Here is a 17,310-nt window from a genome sequence, read left to right on the forward strand (position 1 = left end):
CTCACTCACTGCTTGTGTTTTGTTTTTTTTCTTGTCCTGAGTATGCCTGCCTTTAGACTTCTCAATGTGCTATAACACAGCACACTGGGACATGTGTATTGTCTGCAATGAGAAGCCTCTGATTACTAGATCCACAGCATTTGTTCTCTACGTGCAAGTTTTTCTTTTTAGGGTATATCTTTAAAATTATTTTCTCAGCTTCAAATGAGTGTTCCTTTAAATGGACACTATAGTAACCAAAACAACTTTGGATTAATGAAGCAGTTTTGGTGTATAGATCTTTCTCCTGCAGTCTCACTGCTCATTTATCTGCCATTTAGGAGTTAAATCCCTTTGTTTATGAACCCTAGCCACACCTCCCTGCATGTAACTTACACAGCCTTCCTAAACACTTCCTGTAAAGAGTGATCTAATGTTTACACTTTATCTAAAATTCTGTTTGATTTAGAATTTCGTATCTCCTCCTCTGTTAATCATTTGCTAGACCTTACAGGAGCCCCCTGCATGTAATTAAAGTTCAATTTACAGAGCAGAAGATAAACACTTTTAAAAGTAACATCTGATTGAAAATGAAACCAATTTGGTTTTCATGCAGGCTGTGAATATCACAGCCAGGGGCGGTGTGGCCAGGGCTACAGAAACAAGAGTGATTTAACTCCCATATGGCAGAAAATTGAGCAGTTAGACCAAACCTACAGGAACACTAATTACACAGTAAGTTTCATATAAACACACTCTCACCTTAAACATTTAGTCCTTTAGATGAAAGATATAGTTTGAATGTATGGTACGAACTGGATCAAAACCCACCAGCAGTGTGTGGCTCAGGGGCTCCTTCCAATCAGAAACCAAAACCATCTGATAAGCTTAAACTATCATTAAGGCTTAGACAGGCCAGGGGTATTGATAAAGACTGGAAGGGCTATCCAAACTATATCAGTTAACCATAAACACACAAACGGTTAATTCAACGAACCCTTGGACACAATTGATATCATTAGCCTCCGGCATACAAATGTTTAATGTTATGTGGCACACCAACAGTTAATATTTTCTTGACTCTACCCTTCTGGCACACAGACTGTTAATGTTGCATCTTTTGGCACATAATAAGCCAATACTAATGGCCATGGTACACAGACAATTAAGATCGCACTCATCTGACACCCAGTATTGTTAAGCTCCAGCACCCACACAGTTAATATGCCTTTTTGGCACCTAACCGTTGTTTGTATTAAGCTACAGCACCCAGACAGTTAATACCGTTCCTTCCTGGTACCTAAACAGCCATTATTAAGCTCCAGCACACAAACAGTCAATAGCTCTCTCTGGCACACAGATGGTTAATCTCTCTAGCAGACAGTTAATACTACTAGGCTCCGGCACACAGACAGTTAATACTAATAAGCTCTGGCACACAGACAGTTAATAATCGGTTCCAGCACGGAGACAGTTAATATTATTAATCTCCGGCACGCAGACAGTTGATATTACTAGGTTCCGGCACACAGACAGTTAATATCTCTAGGTTCCGGCACGGAGACAGTTAATACTAATACCTCCAGCACACAGACAGTTAATATTACTATGTTCCAGCACGCAGACAGTTAAACATTCCATCAAACATTGAATCTACTATAAAAAGTTTCTTACCTGAAAGCCCAGACATATCAGGGAGATCCTCTTCTGAAACACACAGAATAAGAATGATGGAAACCATGGGTCTATCCTCCATCCTCCACCACATACCCACCCACCCCCGGGTGATCAGATTTATAGATCTAGGGTCCCACCCCTTTCCAATAGGCAATCAATAACACCTGGGCAACACATTAACCCTTTCCTGGCTGAGCCTCCAATCCATTAACCCTTGCTTGGCTGCCCCACCCAATCGTTAACCCTTTATGGCCCCACCCCCTTCCAATTGGCAACAACACCTGGGCAGCACATTAACCCTTTCCTGTCTGATCCTACAAATCATTAACCCTTTCTTGACTGCCCCACCTGCTTTTTAATCCCTTTTATGGCTCCGCCCCTTCCTATTAGCAATCATAACACCTGGCATTACCTGTCAACAGAACGTTAACCCTTAGCTGCCACTCACAAATATTAACTGTCTGCATGCCAGGAAGGAATAATATTAACTGTTGGTGTACCAGAGCCTAAAATTAAAAATTTAGTGTGCAGATGCGATGTAGCATTAACGCTGTGCCCAAAGGGTAGAGGCAAGAAAATATTTACAGTTAATGATATGAACCATGTGTGTGCCAGGTGCTAATAATAAGTTTTATGGGTTTGTTTGTTTTTCAAATTTTTTTTTTGTAAATTCCCCTAAAAATATGACATTACTATTATTATTCAAAGGGATTCCTATTTGAAAAAACAAACAATTTAAAAGAACTAGAAAAATAATTATATATTTTTTTAGACTAACAAATTTGGCGCTTTTTTCCTCCCTTGCTGCAAAGATTACGGAAGTCAAATAAAAAATTATGAATATACAATTGGAGCATACGCTTTTATGATGAAGAGACTAGATCTGCACTTTATGGTAATCCATCAGCAAATGTTTCTGCAACTGGTTTTGTCTCTGATTGGTTTCACATTGTCCAATGGTACTAGACAGGGGTGTCCATTGTCTCCGCTTTTATTTGTGTTGGTAGTGGAACCTTTGGTTGAAACAATTAGAAAATCTCTGGATATTGGATATCCCATAACATTTGATTGCCTGAGACTGTCAAGGAGGCAGATCAGAGGCAATTAGCACAAGCCAAATACAGCCCTGGCCAATCAGCATATCCTCAGAGATGCATTGAATCCATGCATCTCTATGAGGAAAGTTCAGTATCTCCATGCAAACGGTGGAGACACTGAATGTCAATCACACTGTGCAGCACTGCCCCAGGAAGCACTTCTAGTACCCATCTGAGCAGTGGCCAGTGGAGTTATCCAGACTGTAATGTAAACACTGAATATTCTCTGCAAAGACAGTGTTTACTGTAAAAAGGCTGAAGGGACTGATTATACTCACCAGAACTAATACAATAAGCTATAGTTGTTCTGGTGACTACAGTGCCCATTTAAAAATAAATTTGGCTTTGATTGGAGAGACTCTTATATTTCATATTTAGGCATAAACCTGTGCAAAAAAGATGTATAGTTAACAACCTGGAAAAATTTGACTCATATTAAAAGAAGAAATCTTGGTCTAGTCTAGAAATATCATGGCTAGGGAGACTTAACCTCTTAAGTACCAAACTTCTGGAATAAAAGAGAATCATGACATGTCACACATGTCATGTGTCCTTAAGGGGTTAAAGTGGCACTGTCAATGCGAACTTACCTTTCTTTAATTGCTTCCTCTTCTCTCCCTCTCTCAGGATCTGTTCTTCATTTCTTCCTGTCTGCTCTAGTTTTCTTTAAAATATAAGACAAAGTAGGAACTACTTTGTCTTATGTATTTTTCTACGCTTGACCATCTATGACCAGCGGAGGAGCAAAGTGTGCTTCATTTCCGTGATCTCGCGATGCTTCCGGTCAGTATTCCCAAACGTCCTGTCATTTAGACAGAACGCCGGCGAAACTACTGAATTTTGTCCTAACAGAATGAGAACAGTTTGTTCATTCATGTTAAAACTGTATTTGGTCGGTTCAAAATGTAATTAGATTTAATGAAATTCCGATCCTATTCTTGCAGCCGCTTAGTAGATAGTTCTCTATTTCCCACGGTATCAGGAAGCTAGCTACCAAAAAGTAAAGATTACTTAGTATTAGTGATATTAATCTGCCCTTACTCGCTATGCCGCGAGTAGGGACATGTCTAGTAAACAACTGTTAAAAAAAATTATAATAAAAAAGGGCTTGGGGATCCCTAGTTACCTGGGGGGGGTATTTTTACATTTAGCCCCCACCCGTCGCCTATGGGTAAGGGCCGGGGGGGAGGAGGACAATAGGCCCCTCCCCATTTTCATTTAGGGCCCCCACCCGCCGCTCATGGGTGGGGGCAAAGGGTGACCCTATAACCCCCGTTTATTTGCATAGCCCCCACTTGCAGGGCACGGGTGGGGGCTGGGGAGCCACTATGTGTGTCCCCCCAAACTAGTTAATAGATGGCCCTAAATAGGGGCCGCTGGTTGGGGGGTGTTTTTTTTTTTTTTTTTTACAACAGTGAGTAGCCAGAGGCTGCTCACTGTTTAGTAGACATGCCCCTACTAGATTTCAATCTCCCTTATGCTATTATGGGGGTCATATTGACCCCCTATAGAGTGAGGGAGGGTATGGGGGGGGGTGGACTTAGCCGCTTCTCGTCGCTTCTATTTTTTTATTTTACAAGAAGGGAACTGCGCTATTCGATGTTTGTTTGTTCGTCTGAAATTTCTATTCATTACTTTGTTTTTCTGACGAATGAATTGACGAAATTCCCGTAGAGAATTCCTAAGTGTTTAATTGGGCATCAGCGGGGATTTCACAGCACTGTCTAGTGTGGACAGATGACGTATGCCACAGGGACCTCATCTACCCACACAAAGATGGCGGCGCCCAGTACCTATGTCCGGGCAGAAAATAAAGATTACAAAATAGGTAGTATGGGGGGCTTAAGGGCATTTGGGGGGTAACTAGAGGGACAATTAGATGTAGTGGAGTTGAGGGGGGTTAAAAAGAAAACTGGATTCGGCCATGATAGTGCCGCATTAATTAAATAAAAATGACTGTAGTCCCCAAAATGTTATACTTTCTGAGAGCAATTCCCCTTACTATTCCCATATCGTTCTTTAAGAAGGTACACTCTGCACTTTTGTCAATCCCTTTTTTATTGAGGTAAATGCATAATGTTACAGAAAGGAAAAAAAATTGTCATAGGAGAAGCACATATATGACACGGTAATTCACTTAATTCCGGCACAAACTCTACCCTTTTGACATTCCTCTGGAATCGTAAACCTAGTACAATTAGTCTTTTTGTATTACAACAACCTAAAGATAGAGGAGGTATGGTTTTACAAAATTTTGCTCACTGTTTCAATGCTGCTGCAGCTTTAAAATTTAATTTAGAAAAGGAACCTCCACATGGCTAAAGATGGAGGCGACCAAGATACTTCCTTACTCAATTAGTGACGTATTATGGTTACCCACTTCACAGAGACCCCAAATTATTTATTTCCCTCAACAAAATTACTATAAAAGTTTGGGGCACTTTATACAAAATAAATTCAGGCTAATACCAATTGGTCCATAGACACTCCCTTATCACTTGATTTCTGACCTTCCAAATTTAAACTACTTGAAGACACATTCCATCACTCATATTATATACTTTTATAAAAAAAACTCTCATTCTATTTCCCCAATTCAAAGATGTATAGAAATATAAAATGTATATGAATTAGATGCTCATTTACATTATAAAATTGTTAGTCTAATTAGCAATCACTTTGGACTTTCTAAACCAGAATCCGAATCTAAATAAAACAAATTTAGAAATAATCTATCGTTCAGATCCTGGTCGGAAACATTTTACACTCACTTTTCTGAAGACACAAATTATAATTTTATAAAGAAATCTAGGTCCAGGCACTCCTTGGTTCAAAAATAGTCACTTTCATTGGAACCACAGCAAAGTGCCTATTTTTGAACCAAGATGTGCCTGGACCTAGATTTCTTTACAAATTTGGGAATCTGGTGTTTTTTTCCGGTACAGTTAAAGCACCCTGGCTCAGACTGATGGGAGTGAGTGCAGTTCCCTACACACTCTTTTTATTACAAATTATAATTTAGACACACTGTAAAAATGGGAAAGGGAATTAGATATTTAAATCACTTTAGAAGAATGGTGCTGTCTCTCATTATTGTTAAAAAGAATAACTCAATGCACGATCTTATTAAAAAAAACATTTTAAAATAATACATCGATGGTATCTCAACCCTGCTAGACTATTCCAATCAGACCTATGTTGGAGAGGCTGTGGACAGGTAGGTTCCTTAACATATATCTTTTGGGATTGCCTTAAATTTTAATCTTTTGGAATTCTATGCATAAATTAACTAATATCATTACAGACACTATATTAACTCTTTATCCTGTAATTTGTTTGCGTAAAATATTCCCCAACAACATATCGAATACTAAGAAAGTTGTGCTTGGTCACCTATTAATTGCAGCCACATCTACTATCCCACGTTATTGGAAGTGTGACATCATCCCTGATGTAAAATACGTTTTAAATTATGTATTTGATAGTAAAAGTTGTGAATTGATATTTCGTAATGCAACTAAAAAACTTGGTGTACTAAAACATAAATGGTCATGATGGGAGGGGAATATATCTGTTATAATATAATTTAACATCCGACCAAAATAAATATTTTATTTATTTATTACTTATTTGTATTGGTAAATTTTTCAATATAACTACACTATAATAGCAAATGTTTTGGTTTTATACTATAGGCAAATGTCATGTTTTGTTGTAACGGAATATACACTTTTTAAGATAAATGTTTTCTTATTAATACATATATTTTAGTAATATTGTTATTACTATCATTATATTATGTCAAAACTTTAATAAAAATTATTTGACAAAGAAAATCAAATGACATTACATGTAGGCAATACAGTGAATTGTTTACAAAATCGTGTGAGCAGAAAAATACTCATAACATGAATTTTGCATAACAAACAATTAATTGATTTTTTTTTTTGAGTAAAACTTGCTCTTAGTACGACCAACATCGAAAGCTGCTCTATAATACTTCCAGAATATATATATATATATATATATATGTATGTATAGCTAGTGTATTGAGGAGCCGTTACATTTTATGCCTCGCTAGAGCAGGCCACAAATTGGCTGCTCTTCTTTACTACAATGAGGCGGGGGGGGGGGGGGGGGGGGGGTAATATATTTGATCTGTAGACCAATCGAGCTGATGAGGTGTAATGTAAGTAAAATGTGCACTAAATGTAAAATAAATAAAATAATGTTAAAACAGAAACCAGTAATAAACAATCTGTTGAAAGCCACATTAGGCAAGGACAATTCATCCCCTCAGAGGACTCTGGAAGTAATTGCCGTGTATGAGGCCTGTGCGGGCTGTCTCGGGGTAAACTCTGCTACCAACACCGGGATCCATCCATCCATGGGGGAGCCAGAGCAGCTGCACAGGGTCCTGGTGTTTTAGAGCGTCTTGAGGGAGTCCCAGGGTGGCGAGCAGAGCAGCTGCCCCTTGTAGATTGTGGACTGCAGGCTTGTCTTCACCTTTATGGACCTGGAGTGTGCCATGCATGAAAAGGAGTATTAATTCATATATCAAAAAATTCTCCCGTTTGAATATTTTATACATAGACCACCCAAACCAATTGTACTCTATGTTCTTCATCTGCAAAAGTTGAACGGCAGGATGGCATCGCTACATGTATATCTACGCTAAGTTAAACCACAACAATTAAAAGTAACACAAAGTCTTGCCCCTACAAACACCTTGTACTCCCACCAATCCTATTTCCATCCACACAGCACTCTGTAATAATCTGGAATATTGCATTGAAAAAAATACCTATTTTTTTTGTAAATACAAAGATGGACAATACCATGACATTAGATCAAATCACATAGGGGTTGGCTGTCGTTACATAGATCAGGAGTAAAATGAAGAATAGTTACATGGTGAGACAATACATCACAATGAGGGTTACAGTTGTGTTCTTCAGGTCTGTATAGTAGCTGTTTATACAGAGTCAAAAGTGTGAGTCATGTCGTAAGTGACATCACGTTAGATGTGAATGACATATGTCCCTGAGGGCGCATTATGCAAAAGGTTCAGGGGCTATTACAATCGTCTGTTGCAGCCAACAAATAGGGGAAGTCAATAGTATGGTTGGAAATGTATTGTGTATTGACATGTCAGGATTAAAAAAGTGTTGAACTAACAGAAAACACCAGGTCTAAACATCTTAGCATGGTAGAATGTTACATTGTGACGTGGTGGAGACCCAGTAACCGTTAACGACGAGATCGGTGTGACCAGGTTGGTTACATCAGGTCCTATAGTGTCATTCGGGTGTCAGCAGAGTGGGGAAACTGGAGGAGAGGAGAGGAGGGAGAAACCGGAGGAGAGGAGTGGATAGGAAGGACCAGTATTGGGTGGTAGCGATTAGTTGGATTTGGGAAACGAGGGATGTTCTATTCAATGAGCATCTTTATAGTGTGCCTGGGAAGGGGGGTTAGATCTCCCTATGTGTATATCTCAACCCTGGGGTAAGTAGGGGGTCGGGATAGCACTGCTCCTATTTGGACAGGGGGCATTTTATTGGTCTTCCATAAACTTTACCCACAGCTCCCATACCAACCTGTAGAGTGGTAACCTATCCAGTACTTCTGGATCAGCCAGCAATGCCACCAAGCGTGGGCTAAAGACACACCAGGTTAGGTGCATTTCAAGCTAGTACCAGGTGTATCCGGGAAAAGGTTGTGTAATTTAGATGGAGAGTAGTAAAAATACTTAATTTAAACACATCGTCCATAGTTTCTCCATAACTGGCAATGCACTGCTCTGTAACAAATCAAGGTTCCGAGACTCTTCACCAAACTACTAAATCACATTCTACTGCAGGCTGTACCCCAATACTGGGATAATCTTCACCAGATTCTCTATAATGACATCCTAGAAATTATACAGGATAAGAAAAACATGTAAAGCAGGCTTTATTCTCCAAAAATTAAAAAACATTTTTGAGAAGATTTGGAACAACTGGACCTAGGAAGGTCTGTTTATCAAAGTGAATTTTATATTTTAAATCAAGATTGCTGAACTGCAAAAATTCTCCAATTTACGGGTAGTGATGTCCCGAACGGTTCGCAGGCGAATAGTTCCTGGCGAACATAGCGTGTTCGTGTTCGCCACAGATGGCGAACATATGCGATGTTCGGTCCGCCCCCTATTTTTCTTTTTTTTTTGTGGCCAAATGTACTAATACTAAGTAAAAATTAGTAGGGGCCTGTGGCTGCTCACTGTAAAAAAAAAAACAAAAGGGTCCCCCCCCTCCCTGAGCGGGTGGGGGCCCTAAATACCAATAGGGGGGGACCCTAGTCACCCCTACCTCCCCAAAAAAATTATCTCCCTACCTACCCCCCTCACCCTAAAAATAATGAGGGGGGGACCTTTAACTAAAAACCTGTAAAAAAAAAAAAAAAAAATTTGATAAAAACAATCTTTTTTCAGCCCCCAAAAAGGCCAAATAAAAAAACATGACACAGAGCAGTGTGATTGGATGGCTTGAAATCCATCCAATCACAGTGCTCTGTGTCATTTTACACAGCGTGGGAAAGTAAAATTTTCCCACACTGTGTAAAATGACACAGAGCACTGTGATTGGATGGATTTCAAGCCATCCAATCACAGTGCTCTGTGTCATTTTACACAGCGTGGGAAAGTTCTTTGGAATTTTACCACGCTGTGTAAAATGACAAAGAGCACTCTGATTGGCTTAAACCAGCCAATCAGTGTTCTTAGCCTAATTGTAGGGCGTGGCAAGGCTTTATAAGCCTTCCCCCGCCCTGCAGAGCTTAGTCTGCGCGGAGCCCTCCATGGGTGAACATGGATTTTTTTTTCTGTGCGCTCGTTTTTTTTTTTTTTGTTTGTTTGTTTTTTATTGCATCGGTTATTATGGTTTTTTTGTTTGGCCTTTTTGGGGGCTGAAAAAATAAGATTTTAGAAGAAAGAAAACATCGAATGGTAAGTTGTTTTTATCTAATTTTTGTTTTTACAGGTTTTTAGTAAAAGGTCTCCCCCTCATTATTTTTAGGGTGAGGGGGGTAGGTAGAAAGATAATTTTTTTTGGGGGGGAGGGGTGACTAGGGTCCCCCCCCCCTTTGTATTTAGGGCCCCCACCCACCGCTCAGGGGTGGGGGCCGGGGGGGACAATAGGTCCCCCCCTCATTATCTTTATGGCCCCCACCCGCCGCCCAGGGCGGGGGAGGACAGTAGGTCCCCCCCTCATTACCTTTATGACCCCCACCCGCTGCCCAGGGGTGGGGGCGAGGACAGTAGGTCCCCCCCCTCATTATCATTATGGCCCCCACCCGCCGCCCAGGGGTGGGTGCCGGACAGGGGGAGGACAGTAGGTCCCCCCCCCTCATTATCTTTATGGCCCCCACCCGCCGCCCAGGGGTGGGGAAGGAGAGTAGGTCTCCTCCCCCCCCCCCCAACCACTATTGTGGCCAGATAGAGTCCCTGTGGGTTTTAAAATTCGCCTGCCTACTGAAGTCTATGGCGGTTCGCCCGGTTTGCGAACATTTGCGGAAGTTCGCGGACTGAAAATGTTATGTTCACGACATCACTATTTACGGGTTTTTCTTTTCCCTGCTCCTACTGATTTTACAATTCACTTCACTGTGAGCGTATACGTTTCATATCATACTATCAGGATGTGACACATTCTTAATGTTCTATTAACTATATCAGCTTTTCTTGGGTACTTTACTTTAAACGTGGGTATATTCTGTAAAACTGACCACTTACTACGTGGGTCATTTTTCGTAATGTCGCTCCCTTCACTCGATTGTATTCTTTACTAAATATATATTTACAAAAATAAACTGAGAATAAGAGAGGGAGGTGGGCAAGGAGAGAATAGAATTATGAGGTGGACATGTATTCTGCATGACAGGAAGAAAAATGCACATAATAGCTCAAACACATACATCTCTGTATGAGAGAGCAACTAGTACAGAGACAGCCCGCACTGCCAGTACCATGCCCGCCTGGCTAAGAGGTACAGAAACTCAGCAGCACACACAGCTTCCAGAGACACAAACACCACAACAGCAACATACACAGCTTCCAGAGACACAAACAAATACCATGACACAGCAGCACACACAGCTTACAGAGAAGCAAACACCATAACACAGCAACATACACAACTTACAAAGACGCAAACACCATAACACAGCAACATACACAACTTACAGAGATGCAAACACCATAACACCGCAACATACACAGCTTCCAGAGACACAAAAACCATAACACAGCAACATACACAGCTTCCAGAGACACAAACACCTTAACACAGCAACATACACTAATTTCGCAGACTACTAATTTTCGTCAGATTTAGTCAACTAAAACAATTCAGATGACGGCATTTTAGTCAAAAGACTATGACTAAAACTAAATTGAAATTTGCTGCCAAAATTAACACTGATACACAGCTTACAGAGACACAAACACAGTAACACACAGTACAAAGGATTGGACTTTATGTTATTCCTTTTTTTTTTTTTTTTTTTTTTTACATTCTTTATTTTTCTTGTGCATATGAATATACATGGCATATAATCCTGCAGAGCCACAACAGCTATAGCAGGCGCATTAAAAGTAGTGGTCAACATGGCTTGCGGTAGACAGCACAATTTTATATTTTATAACATAGAACATGCTAAACAGGCTAAATGGTAAGATTGCGTTAAGATAATAATAAGCATAGATCGTTGGTATGTTATTCCTTTTATATGAATATATTTATTTCATTTTATATATTCTATACTTTTCTACTTTTTTTCCCTTTTTCATTCAGTGATTAGTTTTTTTAGTTTTTTCATATAGGCGCAACCTGTTGTTTATACTATGTTTCCTTCTTGTTAGGGCTTAGAGGGGTCCCCGGATTTAGAGTTTGCTGCCTTCGGTCTCATGTCCAGCTCTTTACCTTTCCTTTGCTATTTTTGTGTTTACAGTAACACACGTAGATAAAATGTACAGACACTCAGCAGCGCCCCTGGCTGGGAAGGACTTAAACACAGCAATTCACTCCGCTAAGAGAGACAAAGACACAGCACTAAAACTAAAGCATCCACTACTTACATTTCTAATGCAAACCTTTATATTTAATTAAATACGTCATGTCCCCCGTAGCGTGAAGAATCTTGCGATCAGGTGAAACGTGTCATACCGCCGTAGCTTTCCAGATGTGGTTACTGCAAGAACCGCAGTTGGAGCAGATAGTGGGAGATTAGATAAAGCTACCGGTGCCATAGGGGTACATACATTGTGCTCGTTACTTTGTGAACCTACACACTGAACTATAAGGTGCCATAAGCTATGAGTTTACACAGAAGGAATTAAGTTCTCGGCACGTGGAGGAGAATTATTGGAATTGTAAACCAAAAGTTCGAGAACTATGAACAGACATTCCTGATCCATGTACACAAACTGCTTACTTTGTATCAGGTCAACTGGAGGGAAGAAGTTAAAGTCCAAGCAGCACTATTTCTAGTGTATTACAATTCTATAAGTGGTGCAAGTAAGAACGCAATAATCATTGATTTATTTGGGATTTATTGCTAATGTTTGGGACCAGTTAATAGAATCCTTGAACCTCAATGTCATTACTCAATTTAACGATACTCATTGTAAGTCCTAGAGTAATACATTGACCTTGCTTTAATTAAAGGATCACTATAGGGTCAGGAACACAAACATGTATTCCTGAACCTATAGTGTTAAAATCACCATCTAGCCCCCCTTGGCCCCTCATGCCTCAATAAATATAGTAAAAATCTTACTGTATTCAAGCCAGAAGCTGTAACACTCCATGATGTTAGACTCAGAAAAACAAGCAGTCTGCTGACATGTGGTAGCCTGATCCAATCACAGTGCTTCCCCATAGGATTGGCTGAGACTGACAAAGAGGCAGATCAGGGGCAGAGCCAGCATGATTCAAACACAGCCCTGGCCAATCAGCATCTCCTCATAGAGATACATTGAATCAATGAATCTCTATGAGGAAAGTTCAGTGTCTGCATGCAGAGAGAGGAGATACTGAATCACAGGATGCTGTGCACAGTGCTGCCCTGTGCTCTGCTGACAGCAGATCTGAGTGGATGGAGGCATATTATGGGGATCATCATCATCATCAACTCCGAAGTCCCTCTGGTTCACTCTGAGTGACTGCAACTTGAGGTGTCCCTAGCTTTCAATGTAAACACTGTATTTTCTCAGAAAATACAGTGTTTACATGAGAGACTGCAGGGAGCTATAGTTCTCACCTGAACAACCTCATTAAGCTGAAGTTGTTCAGGTGACTATAGTGTCCCTTTAAAGCCGGTTCTCCACAATGGAAACTGTAGGATTTTCTGACATCACTCACCAGCTCAGCACGCCGTGATGTAATAGATGTGCAGTTAGTGGGGCCAACATGACTCCCACAGGTTTTCCAGGGACACCCACCGGAGTGCTGCAGAGGAAAAATGAAAAAAGTTACATTGAGTCTCAGAACGTCATCTGTTCCAGACTAAGAGGATCATTACGATAATATTTAACCGTTGATGGTTCATTCTTGTTTAAAAAGAAAAAAAAAGTCCTGCTATTTCAATATCTCTTCCCAGCTTAATGGTATTGATCTCAAAAAGCACGAATCGTCCTTGCTGGGAATTGAATTGGATGCCGAGATACAAGGTTATTAGTGAAAGTAAGAAATGCCAAGAATTCCAAGTGAATTTTAAAGTCATATCCCACCCAATCTACATTCACCTTGCTCGCTGCTCGTGTAAGAGCCGGAGTACCCCAGACAGACCGGCAAAGGAACATGAAGATTCTCTGCTACAGTCCTGCTCAGCCCTACAATCTGTGACAGTGTCTGTGAGGGTTACATATTAAGCCTTACCTCCCAAGTTCCCCTATTTAGGAGGGACAGTCTCTATTTAGGACCCAAAATCCCTCTTTTCTATTATAATGTCCTTTCCTAGAAGCTCCATATTGTTGGTGTGTCTGAGTTTATCACAGAGCTCCACAGCAATAATACTCCCAGTAATGTGTCTGAGTGTATAACAGAGCTCCACAGCAATAATACTCCCAGTAATGTGTGTGAGTGTATAACAGAGCTCCACAGCAATAATACTCACAGTAATGTGTCTCAGTGTATAACAGAGCTCCCCAGCAATAACACTCCCAGTAATGTGTCTGAGTGTATAACAGAGCTCCACAGCAATAATACTCCCAGTAATGTGTCTGAGTGTATAACAGAGCTCCACAGCAATAATACTCCCAGTAATGTGCCTGAGTGTATAACAGAGCTCCACAGCATTCATACTCCCAGTAATATGTCTGAGTGTATAACAGAGCTCCACAGCAATAATACTCCCAGTAATGGGTCTGAGTGTATAACAGAGCTCCGCAGCAATAATACTCCCAGTAATGTGTCTGAGTGTATAACAGAGCTCCACAGCAATAATACTCCCAGTAATGTGTCTGAGTGTATAACAGAGCTCCACAGCATTCATACTCCCAGTAATGTGTCTGAGTGTATAACAGAGCTCCACAGCAATAATACTCCCAGTAATGTGTCTGAGTGTATAACAGAGCTCCACAGCATTAATACTCCCAGTAATGTGTGAGTGTATAACAGAGCTCCACAGTAATAATACTCCCAGTAATGTGTCTGAGTGTATAACAGAGCTCCGCATCATTAATACTCCCAGTAATGTGCCTGAGTGTATAACAGAGCTCCACAGCAATAATACTCCCAGTAATGTGTCTGAGTGTATAACAGAGCTCCACAGCATTAATACTCCCAGTAATGTGCCTGAGTGTATAACAGAGCTCCACAGCAATAATACTCCCAGTAATGTGTCTGAATGTATAACAGAGCTCCACAGCAATAATACTCCCAGTAATGTGTCTGAGTGTATAACAGAGCTCCACAGCAATAATACTCCCAGTAATGTGTGAGTGTATAACAGAGCTCCACAGTAATAATACTCCCAGTAATGTGTCTGAGTGTATAACAGAGCTCCACAGCAATAATACTCCCAGTAATGTGTCTGAATGTATAACAGAGCTCCACAGCAATAATACTCCCAGTAATGTGTCTGAGTGTATAACAGAGCTCCACAGTAATAATACTCCCAGTAATGTGTGTGAGTGTATAACAGAGCTCCACGGCAATAATACTCCCAGTAATGTGTCTGAGTGTATAACAGAGCTCCCCAGTAATAATACTCCCAGTAATGTGTCTGAGTGTATAACAGAGCTCCACAGTAATAATACTCCCAGTAATGTGTCTGAGTGTATAACAGAGCTCCACAGTAATAATACTCCCAGTAATGTGTCTGAGTGTATAACATAGCTCCACAGTAATAATACTCCCAGTAATGTGTCTGAGTGTATAACAGAGCTCCACAGCAATAATACTCCCAGTAATGTGTCTGAGTGTATAACAGAGCTCCACAGCAATAATACTCCCAGTAATGTGTCTGAGTGTATAACAGAGCTCCCCAGTAATAATACTCCCAGTAATGTGTCTGAGTGTATAACAGAGCTCCACAGCAATAATACTCACAGTAATGTGTCTGAGTGTATAACAGAGCTCCACAGTAATAATACTCCCAGTAATGTGTCTGAGTGTATAACAGAGCCCCACAGCAATAATACTCCCAGTAATGTGTCTGAGTGTATAACAGAGCTCCACAGCAATAATACTCCCAGTAATGTGTCTGAGTGTATAACAGAGCTCCACAGCAATAATACTCCCAGTAATGTGTCTGAGTGTATAACAGAGCTCCACAGCAATAATACTCCCAGTAATGTGTCTGAGTGTATAACAGAACCCCACAGCAATAATACTCCCAGTAATGTGTCTGAGTGTATAACAGAGCTCCACAGCAATAATACTCCCAGTAATGTGTCTGTGTGTATAACAGAGCTCCACAGCAATAATACTCCCAGTAATGTGTCTGAGTGTATAAGAGAGCTCCACAGCAATAATACTCCCAGTAATGTGTCTTTATTAATGTATTTAGATATCAGTCTGTGTGAATAAGAGACATTGTTCTTGGTCGCAATTACATTTTAGTTGTATACATTTTTAATAGTAAATCACCTTAAAATATTCTCCGAACAGCCTACCCCAGGCCACACCCACACCCCTAAATAGAAATTGTTTCTGTTGTCGTTTGAAAATCTTGAGAGGTATGCGGAGGCAAGAGCACCGTTTGGATCAGTAGAACCAATTGTAGCATGGCCCCACAATCTGGAATAGCCTGTGTATAGTGGGCACCCAGCAGGTAACTGTCCGGACTGATCGCTGCCTAGGGTGAATGGGGACCAGGGACCGTCAGCCTGAGACACCCATTTATAGAATTCTGGCCATAAGAGAATGCTCCCCCCCCTCTTCTCTGTATCTCTAATCTTACATTGCCCCAATATTCCTTGATGTTGCTATCAGACTATTATTTCCTTTTTAGCCATATCTGTTTGTATTGAACACATTTACTGGAGCCTGCTGCCACCTAGTGGTATAAATCCTCTATTTTGTCCCTCTTTTTATTAACCAATACACGTGGCCCTGTTGCCCACAAGCTAGGCTCCCCTAAAAAGGAGTAGAGGACATTCTTATTTATAAAATATAATGTGACATTGTCTATACATTTGTTAAACTCTTTTTCTCTAACTAACACATAAGGGCCAGGGACAAAAGTAGGGGGGCAGTTATAAAACGTGTGTATATAACATACAAAATACACAATCCAGCGCACTCGCTCATATTGGCCCAGACTGATTACACACACAGACTGACACCTCCACACCCATACACACACAGACACAGACTGATCCCCCACACACACACAGACTGACTCCCCCGCCACACACACAGACCGATCTATACACACAGACTGACCTCTCCATACCCATACACACAGACAAAACCCCACACACACAGACTGACCCATACAAACACACCACACACACACACACAGACTGACCCCCCCACACACACACAGACCTATACACACACACAGACTGACCCCCCCACACACTGACCCATACACACACAGACTGACCCCCACACACACACAGACTGACCTTGCCATACCCATTGACACACAAAAAAACACACACACAGTCTGACCCATACAAACACACCACATACACACAGACTGACCCCCCACACACTCACAGGCTGACCCCCCCACACACTGACCCATACACACACAGACTGACCCCCACACACACACACACAGACTGCCCCACACACATTGACTTACACTTACCTGTAGCTGCCTGGATGCCTCATTCCCCCCACACTCTGTGCAGAGCTGAGCTTCCTCTCTCTGTCTCTCCCCTGCGCTGCTCTCTGTGACCCTTCCTCCCCTCCTCCCCCCCCCCGTAGTGATGCCACTGGCTAACACCAACTAGCTATCATGCAGCAAGCCAGAAGGAATGCCTTTTTCACTCACGTTGAGTGCTCGCTCGAAACAGAAGTGAGTGCTTCTCATAGAAAAATAGAGGTTTTAATGTAACTGTCGCACG

The 17,310-nt window shown here is 41.1% G+C and overlaps 1 long non-coding RNA gene across 1 annotated transcript; it reads right to left on the minus strand.

The window, feature by feature from the left end:
• Window positions 1-7,150: 7,150 nt before the first annotated feature.
• LOC134582905 (uncharacterized) lies at window positions 7,151-17,112 on the minus strand. The gene is made up of 4 exons (XR_010086288.1): window positions 17,052-17,112; window positions 13,151-13,237; window positions 11,866-11,978; window positions 7,151-7,269 (listed from the first exon to the last, which is right to left on the minus strand). It is a non-coding gene; the product is annotated as an uncharacterized LOC134582905 (long non-coding RNA).
• Window positions 17,113-17,310: the final 198 nt, after the last annotated feature.

The sequence above is a fragment of the Pelobates fuscus genome, chromosome 13 (assembly GCF_036172605.1).
Source record: "Pelobates fuscus isolate aPelFus1 chromosome 13, aPelFus1.pri, whole genome shotgun sequence".
In the NCBI taxonomy this organism is placed as follows: Eukaryota; Metazoa; Chordata; class Amphibia; order Anura; family Pelobatidae; genus Pelobates; species Pelobates fuscus.